General features: G+C 32.3%; 1 protein-coding gene across 4 annotated transcripts in view; it reads right to left on the bottom strand.

Moving 5' to 3' along the window:
• The window catches only part of LOC6038422 (glutamate receptor ionotropic, kainate 2), a 93894-nt gene extending 82704 nt beyond the window's left edge, over positions 1-11190 (bottom strand). For 2 of the 4 annotated variants that reach the window (XM_038249738.1, XM_038249737.1), the window contains exons 1-2: positions 11015-11190; positions 9636-9656 (exon numbers count right to left, since the gene is read on the bottom strand). The gene's annotated coding sequence lies outside the window, so the exon portion shown is untranslated. The remainder of the gene's footprint in view (positions 1-9635; positions 9657-11014) is intronic. The other 2 variants (XM_038249735.1, XM_038249736.1) reach the window with 1 other exon arrangement.
• Between the last annotated feature and the right edge of the window lie 990 nt (positions 11191-12180).

Here is a 12180-nt window from a genome sequence, read left to right as displayed (position 1 = left end):
TAGCAAAACTGACATAATTTAGCAAAATTGACAAAATTTAATCTTCAAAATTATTAATATCCAAGTCCTCTCAAAGCTGTTTACCCAGCAATGAATCCTGCTCCGAGAACTATCTTTCCCCTCAAATTAACTCTTCCAGGGGTCATCCAAACCACAACTCGGGCAAACATTGTGCGTGTGTGTACATTTTCAAGCTTGATCTCTCCGACATGAAATTAAATCGTCTTTGCTAAGCAAAACCCCGGCAGGGCAAACTATTAGCAAACCATTTAACTCCCGACACGTCCTCGACCGCAGCAAACCCAGGCCTTCCCCCCGTTTAAGCCTGAATGTATGCAAGCGCTCCGTTTCTACAAAAGGTCTCGGAATATTACGGAGGAACCATCAATCCTCCTGGGGGTAGGATGACTAATGGAGTCGAGGATTTCCTTCCATCATTTAGGACGAGTCTGGGAGCCCGAACTCGAGCTTGAAATAGTGGTGGTTTCTGAATTCTGTTTGAAGGACGGTTCGGGCTGACCTGTTACATCTGTAAGCTCTGTCCGGTTTTGAGAGTGGATTTTGGACTTGAATGAGATGAATCGTTTGCTGAAAGTGTAGTCAGATGGACGGGGAAGTCAATTGATGGTGAATTCAAAGCTTAAGAAGACTTCTGAAATTTCTGCTTTGGTTAATCAAATAAATGTTGAATCTTCATAAGGTCGAATACCTATCAATCTTATCAGAACTAGTCCAACTTTTTTGGTGAAAAGTTGTCCCCCTAATCCCGTATTCATGTCCATTACTCAGAGCTTTCACCCCAAAAAAAAACAAAGACCGTCCTTAAGATTGATCAGAATAGATTCCACTCACGAAATCAATCCACATTAATGGCGTCATTCCTTGGGAACTTCTCTGGTGAAATTTCTAATTTGCTTCGCGCACTAATTTTCCCACCATGAAAGAAAAAAAGAAACTCCCACGTATCGATATCTTCGTCCTCTTTTTTTGGTGATCCGTGAAACTTTGTCTTCAAAGGCCTGATATATTGCCTAACATCGTTAGCATTTTTATTGCTGCCTGCTCCTCCCTGAACCTTGCAGTGTTGCCAGGCGTAGACGAGAGCGGTTCGAAAAGACCAAACTGTCAATCTCAATTTGGAAGAGAGCAAGTAATAACTACGTTTCTCGGTACGCACTCTAGAAATGTGTCGATACTTGTGCGGAATAGGTGGCATCTCCTCCATCACTTAAGTGTCTGAAAATAAAATAAAAATGAACTGAATAATACCAAACACAAAACAAAAAACAAAAAACAAAAAACAAAAAACAAAAAACAAAAAACAAAAAACAAAAAACAAAAACAAAAAAAAACAAAAAACAAAAAACAAAAAACAAAAAACAAAACAAAAAACAAAAACAAAAAACAAAAAACAAAAACAAAAACAAAAACAAAAACAAAAACAAAAAACAAAAAACAAAAACAAAAAACAAAAACAAAAAAAACAAAAAACAAAAACAAAAACAAAAAACAAAAAACAAAAACAAAAAACAAAAACAAAAACAAAACAAAAAACAAAAACAAAAACAAAAAACAAAAAACAAAAACAAAAACAAAAAACAAAAAACAAAAACAAAAACAAAAAACAAAAACAAAAACAAAAAACAAAAACAAAAACAAAAAACAAAAACAAAAACAAAAACAAAAACAAAAACAAAAACAAAACAAAAACAAAAACAAAAAACAAAAATCAAAAACAAAAACAAGAACAAAAACAAAAAACAAAAACAAAAACAAAAAACAAAAACAAAAAACAAAAACAAAAAACAAAAACAAAAACAAAAACAAAAACAAAAAACAAAAACAAAAACAAAAACAAAAAACAAAAACAAAAAACAAAAACAAAAAACAAAAACAAAAAACAAAAAACAAAAACAAAAACAAAAACAAAAAACAAAAAACAAAAAAAAAACAAAAACAAAAACAAAAACAAAAAACAAAAACAAAAACAAAAACAAAAAACAAAAACAAAAACAAAAACAAAAACAAAAAACAAAAAACAAAAAACAAAAAACAAAAAACAAAAAACAAAAAACAAAAAACAAAAAACAAAAAACAAAAAACAAAAAACAAAAAACAAAAAACAAAAAACAAAAAACAAAAAACAAAAAACAAAAAAACAAAAAACAAAAAACAAAAAACAAACCTCAGAACCTTGTGTCCAAAAACCGCAACTCGGGACCGTTTTGCCGCGACGAAAAGGTCCTCGTCCTCTTCCGTGATTTCGGTCTCTGCGGTGTAGTCTTGTCACGTTTGTGTCACGCACGGCGACCGAAATTGAATCGACGATGTTGTCTTTTTTCCTGCCACCTTCCTTTCCTGCTTCCTCTTGAAATTTCGAGATGGCGCCGTGAAAGGAATTCCGAGGATTCCGGGTGCGCCCCACGTTCCTCTGGTCGTTGGTCACCACCGGAAAACCACCGAATAATTCGAACATGAGCAGAACGTGACCGCCTGTCGAGTACTTTTGGCTGACATCCCGAGGAGAAGTTTTGAACAGATTTCGTCACTTTGTCCTTTATTATTTAAAAGTTTGAATTTGACGCAAAATTGACCAACTCACAAACAGCGTGTAGCAGCAATACTGTCAAAAATTGGGTACTTTTTAAACATTACTGAAAATAGCTCAATATCTAAGAACTGCGTAAGCCTCAAGTGGCAAATAACTGAACTAAAGTTGACTTAAGTTTGACAGATGTCATTCTACACGTCAAATGTTGTTTCCACAAACTTCCCAATAAAATAACCCAAATCAAGTTCTGCTCGGGTCCTCATTTTCTCCCAAGTGATCCCACGTACATTTTAGTGTGAGCAGACTTGGAGGGGGGAGGGCACTCTTCAATTTAGACGTCAATGAATCTGGACCCCCCCCCCCCTTCTTCCCTCTCTGTCACCCTCTTATCGTGCCATGAAAATTGATCGTATTCCTTGGGATGACGATGATTTCTCGTCTTTTTTTTGTTGCCAATTTCTCCCTGGTGTGAGGACTCGGTCTCAGTTTCAGCATGACCCCCAGGTTGCGGCTTCTGGGAAAATTTCCTGCCCCGTCATCTGAGTGCTCGGTCACTCTCTGGCCTTGTTGGTTAGTATGCTGCTTCCGCTCAATCTGGTGCCACTTGCTGCTCGGTTTTGTGTGCAGGACTTCCGGGAGGCCTGTGCAGCTATCTCGGATTGATGTCCACATCCCGCAGCGCGTTCAATTTCCTGTTTGATGTGTTTTCTATGCTTTTTTTTTTTTTGACGAATCACGGTCTCGTTAGGCACGTTTTCTAGATTCTTTTCATGTTGCGTGGTTAATTTGTGGCCAACTTTTCGCTGGTACTGTTAAGAAACACGTCATGGCTACTCTAAATTTTATCTCAATTTTGTCTTTATTTTGTCTCAATTTAAACTCAATTTTGTCTTAATTGTGTCTCAATTGTGTCTCAATTTTGTCTCAATTTTGTTTCAATTTTGTCTAAACTGTGTCTCAATTGTGTCTCAATTTTGTCTTAATTTTGTCTAAATTGTGTCTCAATTGTGTCTCAATTTTGTTTCAATTTTGTCTAAATTGTATCTCAATTGTGTCTTAATTTTGTCTCAACTTTGTCTAAATTGTGTCTCAATTTTGTCTCAATTGTGTCTCAATTTTGTTTTTTGAGCGAGTTGTGGCGCTATAACCACGGCAAATAGTGTCCAGGGCATTCGTGGAAATACAATGTCCCATCCCAGAGGGTCCCGGAGTATCAAACCTTCTTAGCATGGTGCTCCCAACGAATACAACCAAAATCTCGGAGCGTATGGTGGTGTGTCCCTACGCTTCTTCCTCCCCTGTCGATTCAGAATTGTGTTGTTGTTCGAACACTCAGTGCTCAAACTCAACCCAATTACGAATCATCTCTGCGATACGGCTATACGCAGTAGGCCTGGCCGCTTTAACGCTTGTGATGTTTCAATGCATTCCGATGCAATGGCGCACTACAAATGTTAATAAATGACAAGAAGAGTGCTAGGCGTCATCTAACCTAAGGCACTCTTCGAAAGATTGGCTGCGCTAGGGTCTGATTAGATTAGATTAGATTAGATTAGATTAGAATTGTGTCTCAATTTTGTTTCAATTTTGTCTCAAATTTGTCTCAATTTTGTTTCAATATTGTCTAAATTGTGTCTCAATTGTGTCTCAATTTTGCCTCAATTTTGTCTAACTTGTGTCTCAATTTTGTTTCAATTTTGTCTCAAATTTGTCTCAATTTTGTTTCAATTTTGTCTAAATTGTGTCTCAATTGTGTGTCAATTTTGTCTCAATTTTGTTTCAATTTTGTTTCAATTTTGTCTCAATTTTGTCTCAATTTTGTTTCAATTTTGTCTAAGTTGTGTCTCAATTTTGTCTCAATTTTGTTTCAATTTTGTCTAAATTGTGTCTCAATTGTGTCTCAATTTTGTCTTAATTTTGTCTAAATTGTGTCTCAATTGTGTCTCAATTTTGTCTCAATTTTGTCTCAATTTTGTCTCAATTTTGTCTCAATTTTGTCTCAATTTTGTCTCAATTTTGTCTCAATTTTGTCTCAATTTTGTTTCAATTTTGTCTCAAATTTGTCTCAATTTTGTTTCAATATTGTCTAAATTGTGTCTCAATTGTGTCTCAATTTTGTCTCAATTTTGTCTAACTTGTGTCTCAATTTTGTTTCAATTTTGTCTCAAATTTGTCTCAATTTAGTTTCAATATTGTCTAAATTGTGTCTCAATTGTGTCTCAATTTTGTCTCAATTTTGTCTAACTTGTGTCTCAATTTTGTTTCAATTTTGTCTCAAATTTGTCTCAATTTTGTTTCAATTTTGTCTAAATTGTGTCTCAATTTTGTCTCAATTTTGTTTCAATTTTGTTTCAATTTTGTCTCAAATTTGTCTCAATTTTGTTTCAATTTTGTCTAAATTTTATCTCAATTTGGTCTCAATTTTATCTTAATTTGTCTCAATGTTGTCTCAATTTTGTCTCAATTTTGTTTCAATTTTTGTCTCAATTTGGTCTCAATGTTGACTCTATTTTGTCTCAATTTTGTCTAAATTTTGTCTAAAATTATCTCAATTTTGTCTCTATTTTGTCTCTATTTTATCTCTATTTTGTCTCAATTTTGTCTCAATTTTGTCTCAATTTATCTTGATTGTGTCTCAATTGTGTCTCAATTTTTTCTCAATTTTGTTTCAATTTTGTCTCAGTTTTGTTTCAATTTTGTCTAAATTTTATCTCTTTTTTGTCTCCATTTTATCTCTATTTTGTCTCAATTTTTACTCAATCTTATCTCAATTTTATCTTAATTTCTCTGGTTAGTTTGCAATACGTCCTAAGAGCCATCGCGACCTCAGACAATTATTTGATTTTTTCTCTGAAACAAACCGAATTTTCATTGTGTTTCAGTAAAGAGCCTATAGAGAACGTGCAGATGAACAATTCAAAGCATTTTTGAATTTGGGAATTCGTAAATTGAACGAGAACCAATCGAAAAACTGCTTTGTTTACAACTGGCGCTTAGGACCATTTGAAAACTAACCCGAGATTTGTCTCAATGTTGTCTAAACTTTGTCTCAATGTTGTCTCAATTTTATCTCAATTTAGTCTAAATTTAGTCTCAATTTAGTCTCAATGTTGTCTCAATTTTGTCTCAATTTAGTCTCAATGTTGTCTCAATTTTGTCAATTTTGTGAATTTTGTGAATTTTGTGAATTTTGTGAATTTTGTGACAATATTGTGTCATTTTTGTGACAATATTGTGTCAATTTTGTGACAATTTGGTCAATTTTGACGATTTTGTCTTAATTTCACCCCAATTTTGTCTCAAATTTGTCTCATGTTTTCTAATTGTTGTCTCAATTTTGTCTTAATTTTGTCTCAATTTTTTCTCAATTTTGTTTAAAATTTGTCTAGCTGATGTCTCAATTTTGCCAATTTTGTCTTTTTTTTGTTTTTTTTTTTTTGTGTAGGTATTTTGTAATGTTTGTGAATGTTGTGTTAAATGTTTTTCGTACGTTTTCTGTGTGATTTGTGTGTTTTTTCGTTGTTTTGTGTTTAATATCTTTTTGGTTTTTTTGTGTGTTTTTCGTGTTTTTTTGTATGTTTTGTGTGTGTTTTGCATGTTTTGTTTACTTTAGGTGTTTTGTGTGCCTTGTGTTTGATGCATTTTTCGTGTTTTTATTTTTGTCTAGGTTTAATTCTGTTTTTTTTTGTGTCTCAATTTTGTCTCAATTTTGTTTCAATTTTGTCTAAGTTGTGTCTCAATTTTGTCTCAATTTTGTCTCAATTTTGTTTCAATTTTGTCTAAACTGTGTCTCAATTGTGTCTCAATTTTGTCTTAATTTTGTCTAAATTGTGTCTCAATTGTGTCTCAATTTTGTCTCAATTTTGTTTCAATTTTGTTTAAATTGTATTTCAATTGTGTCTTAATTTTGTCTCAACTTTGTCTAAATTGTGTCTCAATTTTGTCTCAATTGTGTCTCAATTTTGTTTTAATTTTGTCTCAAATTTGTCTCAATTTTGTTTCAATTTTGTCTAAATTGTGTCTCAATTGTGTCTCAATTTTGTCTCAATTTTGTTTAAATTTTGTCTCGATTTTGTTTCAATTTTTGTCTCAATTTGGTCTCAATGTTGTCTCTATTTTGTCTCAATTTTGTGTCAATTTTATCTTAATTTATCTCAATGTTGTCTCAATGTTGTCTCAATTTTGTCTCGATTTTGTTTCAATTTTTGTCTCAATTTGGTCTCAATGTTGTCTCTATTTTGTCTCAATTTTGTGTCAATTTTATCTTAATTTATCTCAATGTTGTCTCAATGTTGTCTCAATTTTGTCTCGATTTTTTTTCAATTTTTGTCTCAATTTGGTCTCAATGTTGACTCTATTTTGTCTCAATTTTGTCTAAAATTATCTCAATTTTGTCTCTATTTTGTCTCAATTTTATCTCTATTTTGTCTCAATTTTGTCTCAATTTTGTCTCAATTTATCTTGATTGTGTCTCAATTGTGTCTCAATTTTTTCTCAATTTTGTTTCAATTTTGTCTCAGTTTTGTTTCAATTTTGTCTAAATTTTATCTCTTTTTTGTCTCCATTTTATCTCTATTTTGTCTCAATTTTAACTCAATCTTATCTCAATTTTATCTTTAATTTTGTCTCAATGTTGTCTAAACTTTGTCTCAATGTTGTCTCAATTTTGTCTCAATTTTGTCTCAATTTTGCCTCAATTTTGTCTCAATTTAGTCTCAATTTAGTCTCAATTTAGTCTCAATTTAGTCTCAATTTAGTCTCAATGTTGTCTCAATTTTGTCAATTTTGTGAATTTTGTGAATTTTGTGACAATATTGTGTCATTTTTGTGACAATATTGTGTCAATTTTGTAACAATTTGGTCAATTTTGACGATTTTGTCTTAATTTCACCCCAATTTTGTCTCAAATTTGTCTCATGTTTTCTAATTGTTGTCTCAATTTTGTCTTAATTTTGTCTCAATTTTGTCTCAATTTTGTTTAAAATTTGTCTAGCTGATGTCTCAATTTTGCCAATTTTGTCTTTTTTTTTTGTTTTTTTTTTTTTTGTGTAGGTATTTTGTAATGTTTGTGAATGTTGTGTTAAATGTTTTTCGTACGTTTTCTGTGTGATTTGTGTGTTTTTATTTATTTTTTCGTTGTTTTGTGTTTAATATGTTTTTAGTTTTTTTGTGTGTTTTTCGTGTTTTTTTTTGTATGTTTTGTGTGTGTTTTGCATGTTTTGTTTACTTTAGGTGTTTTGTGTGCCTTGTGTTTGATGCATTTTTCGTGTTTTTATTTTTGTCTAGGTTTAATTCTGTTTTTTTTGTTATTTTTTAGGGTTTTCTGTATTTTGTTTAGCTTTGTTTTTTATTGTTTTGGGTTTTTTTTTGTGATTTTTGGCTTGTGTGTTTTTTAGTGTTTCGTTTTTTTTAAGTTTAATTATGTTTTTTTTTTTAATGATTTTTGATGTTTTGTCTTGTGTATTTTCTGTGTGTTTTTTATTGTGTTTTTCGGTGTTCTTTTGTGTTTTTTGGGGATTTTTTTTGTGTTTTGTGTTGTTTTGTGTTTCTGTTTTGTTTTTTGTATGGTGAGTATTTTAAATGTTTTTTTGTGTTTTTAGTGTATTGTGTTTTTTCTGTGTTTTGCTTTTTTTAGTGTATTTTGTGTGTTATGCGTTTTGAATTATTTCTGTGTTGTGTTCGTTTTGCGTGTTTTTGTGTTAATTTTGTGTTTTCTGTTTTGTTTACTTGATGTGTTTTTGCGTTTTTTTTTAGTTTATTATGATATTTTCTGGTGATTTTTGTGTTTTACTCTTTTGTTTTTTTTGTGTTTTTTTCTGTCTTTTGTGTGTGTGTTTTGATTTTTCTGTGTTCCTTTGTATTCGCTTTGAGTTTTTTTGAAGGTCTTTGTTTATTTAGTGCTTTTTTTTTGTTATTTTGTGTGGGTTTTTTTTTTCTGTGTCTTGTTTTTTTTTGTTATTTTCTGTGTGTCCAAATATTTTGCGTGATTTATGTTTTTTTGGTTTTCTGCGTGTTTCGTGTGTTTTCAATGTTTTGTGTATTCTTTTTAGGGTTTTTTGCTTTATTTTTTTGCTTGTTTTGTGTTTTTCTTCTCTCCCGGGCAGACGGTAATAACAAAATTCATGTCATTTCAATAACAAATACTGTTAAAATAACAGAAAGTGTTATGGAATCTTCTTGAAAAATCAATTTTTGCATAAGGGTTTAATAACAGTTAATGTTATCATAACAGAATTTGTTATTGGTCTGACATTGGAGGAAAGCCAAAACAACTTTGGAATAACTTTTTTTGTTATGGAAGAATACATCGAACTGTTATTGGGATGATCGGATTAGTTGTTAAAATAACAAAAAATAATAACAAAGATTTGTTCGAAGAATAACTAAAAATGTTATTAGTCTGTTATTACAATAACGATCCAATAACAAAAAAAATCATAACGGGGGATAACAAATCATGTTATAAATAACATAAAATGTTATTGACCTAGTATTTTCAAATATCAAAAAATGTTATTCCCAAGTTATTACCGTCTGCTCGGGCTTTAGTTTTTGGGCTATTTATGTTTCGTGCGTTTTGTGTGTTTTGTTTTTGTTATTTTCTTCGTGTTTTTCTGAGTGTTTAATGTTTTGTGTGTGTTTTTTGCGTTTTTTTGTGATTCTTGGGTTTTAGTTTTTTTTTATTTTCTGTGTGTTTATTTTGTGTTTTGTGTGCTTTTGGGTTTTTTTTATGTTTTTGTGAGTTTTGTGTGTTTTGTTTGTTTTACATGGTTTTATTGTATTTTTGTGTGTATTTTATGTGCTTTTTGTGTTTTTATGCTTTATATTTTTTGGTGAGTTTCGTCTTTTTTTGTGAGGAAAAGAGTGATTGAGTGAGTAAGCAAAGAGTGAGAGTGTAAGTGAACAAATAGGAGAGTCAATGTGGAAATCCATGAGTTATTGGGTCTCATTTTTGGAAAACATTTTCAGTAGAGTCAAAACCGTGTTCTCATATTCATCTCATCATCAATTTCATCCTCCCTAATCCAGTCAGGTTCCACTAAAAATGGCTTCCCCTAAAAAGTAGTAGACCAATCCGACTTACCTTGATAACGGTCACGTTCTCCTGTGTTTTTTTTTGTTTTCGAGGGGTGTTGTGTTGACCATCCGGAACCCCGAGCAGAACCCGGCCCGATGTCCAAGGCAGGCAGGTGAGATGGAATAAAGAGACAAAAAAGAACAAGATAAGAAAACGAGCCAAAGTTAGATTCTGCACTGAGGCCCGCAGAAAGATTTATGTTGACCGTTGCCTCGATGGTAGTGGAGGTGGTTATAAATGATTTATGAACGTTCGAGAGCTCGTCTACGGGTTTTTTCGCGGAGGAGCAGGAGGAGGTGGGAAAAGACAGCCGTTTGAGGAAAATTGGGGACCGGGAAAGCGCAGACATTATTATTATTTTGATATATTTAGACGGATGATGCTGGGGAGGTTGGTTGGAGTGTCCAAATATTTTGCCGGGTTTGCCCTGCTTTTGATCCACTAGTTAGACTAGCCTGTTGTATGGGGGGGGGGGGACTAAAATAAATAAAACATATCTCGTCAGTCAATAAATCACTTTTCCGAGGATGTGGCTCGGAAATGGAATTATGTTGCTTGCTCCCTTTTTTCCCCTTGACTGGTACTGGGAATGAAACCCTTTGCAACATTTTTTTATGTGAATAGTTCTCCAGAAAAAATATTCTTCAATTTCTTTTAACAAGATTTTTGAGAACACCTAAAAAAATATGCCATTTTTCAAGAATTGCCATTTTTGAGAGAATTATTTATCAAAAGTCTATGAATATATTTCAACAAATATCAATTCAAAAAATTAACAAAAAACGTCACACATCCCTTCTCATCATTCCACACAAAAAAAAATGAAACTTGAAATTAATGACCTCATAAAGTGGGATTTCAGACAGTTATCGCGCTTGTCACGATCGCCGAGAATGAGGACAGTTTTTGGCAGATAAATTTCGAGCGGATTGCTTCTCAAGGGAAGGGGAGGGGGATTTTACCCTCCCCCTTGAAAAAAAGGACCAACAAATTTGAGGAATTTTTGGGCGGGCAAGGAAGCATCACTAACAGATGACTTTCGATTTTTGCGAACGAGTGATGGATTCGTTGAGCAGGGTTTTAAGGTAAGACCCGTCCATTAATCAAAAGATGAGTTATTTAGGCGGGGTAATCTGGACGGAGATCTTCGAGTTGAATTTTAATGAAATGGACTCTGAGGCCTGAGGCAGCAGAAAAGAAAATCATAAAAAGAAAGGAAATAAAGCTCTGCGATGACGGAACGATAAAATTTCATTACGATTTCATCGGAAAGAAGCCAAAGCAATCTGACAAAGCATCAACCGGAAAAACGTTAAAACGAAAAAAGGGAAAAAAGAAACAAACGGAAATCGAAAACTGCTCTTCATGAAAACTTTCAATCTTACCGTTGTTTTGAAATCGATCCGCCGGCCGGCCCGCGCCTCCCCCAGCGTCCAGTTGTGGATGGCGGAGGCCACTTCCGGGTTTTCCGGATCGACCAGCCGGAAGGCGGTGATGTTCGTCCCGCCGTACTTGAACTCGTCCAGGCTGATGGTGTGGAGGTCCTGCAAATATGAATAGGGGAAAGAATTTAATATTTTTATGGTTAGCTTTAGAAATTTTTAGGTTTGATAGCCTTTTTTTCTAATAACAAGCAAAACTTTAGTTACACTTTAAAATTTCTTATTAGCTGTTCAAGATATTTTTGTCAACTTTACTTTTCATATATCGACGTTACCGTGATGTCTTGATTAAATCAAATTATTAATTGATAGTATACAAATGATTTCATTTCAACAGTTTTGCAAAGTTCTTTGTCATATTGGTCATGTGTAACATAACTAATTCATGTTTCCATATTACAAATTTAGTTTTTATTAATTTTCGATTATGATTTACTTTTTTTAACATTGAAATTCTACATTACTTTTTTTAACATTACATCTTTAAAATTGTTAAATTTACGCTTGCGCTAGACTGAAACAGCTTCAGAACAGAACAGATAATTTTCAATTTAGTTTCAAATTAAAACTGTCAGTTTTTATTTCTCAGTTCGAAAAAAATCAATCAGTTTTTATGTTAAAGATTGTTTTCGCTACGTTCTATAACTTTTTTGATTATTTTCCAGCAGTTTTCAAGTACATTTTTGTATTATTCAACTTGATTGGAATTTTTAAGATTTTGTTTACAGTTTCACCTTACAAATTTTGTTTTGCTAATAAGGATTTTTTTACAGTTTTCTGTTTTTGTTGGATTTTGTCATTTTGCAACTGAAACCTTATTTTAGATATTTTCAACTTTTAATGGATATTTCAAAAATAAAAAATAAATTAACTTTAAATTTTAAATAATTTTGAATTTTGCCGTTTTACTATTGAGTACGATTTTTTAGTTTTCGTCACTCTGTTAAAATTATGTTTTTTGTTTTTCTTTTAAAGTTTATTTTAATTATTTTTCCGACTTTCTGGTCTGGTTAATTGAAGCATTTATTCTCAGTTTAAATTATCAATCTTAATGAAATTAGTTTGGACAAAAGTTTTCAGAGTTTTTTTTACTGTAATCAGCTCTCGAA

This window comes from Culex quinquefasciatus, chromosome 1, assembly GCF_015732765.1.
Source record: "Culex quinquefasciatus strain JHB chromosome 1, VPISU_Cqui_1.0_pri_paternal, whole genome shotgun sequence".
NCBI classification, from domain to species: domain Eukaryota; kingdom Metazoa; phylum Arthropoda; class Insecta; order Diptera; family Culicidae; genus Culex; species Culex quinquefasciatus.
The sequence above is the reverse complement of the archived record's forward strand: the minus strand, read 5'-3'. Positions and strand labels throughout refer to the sequence as shown.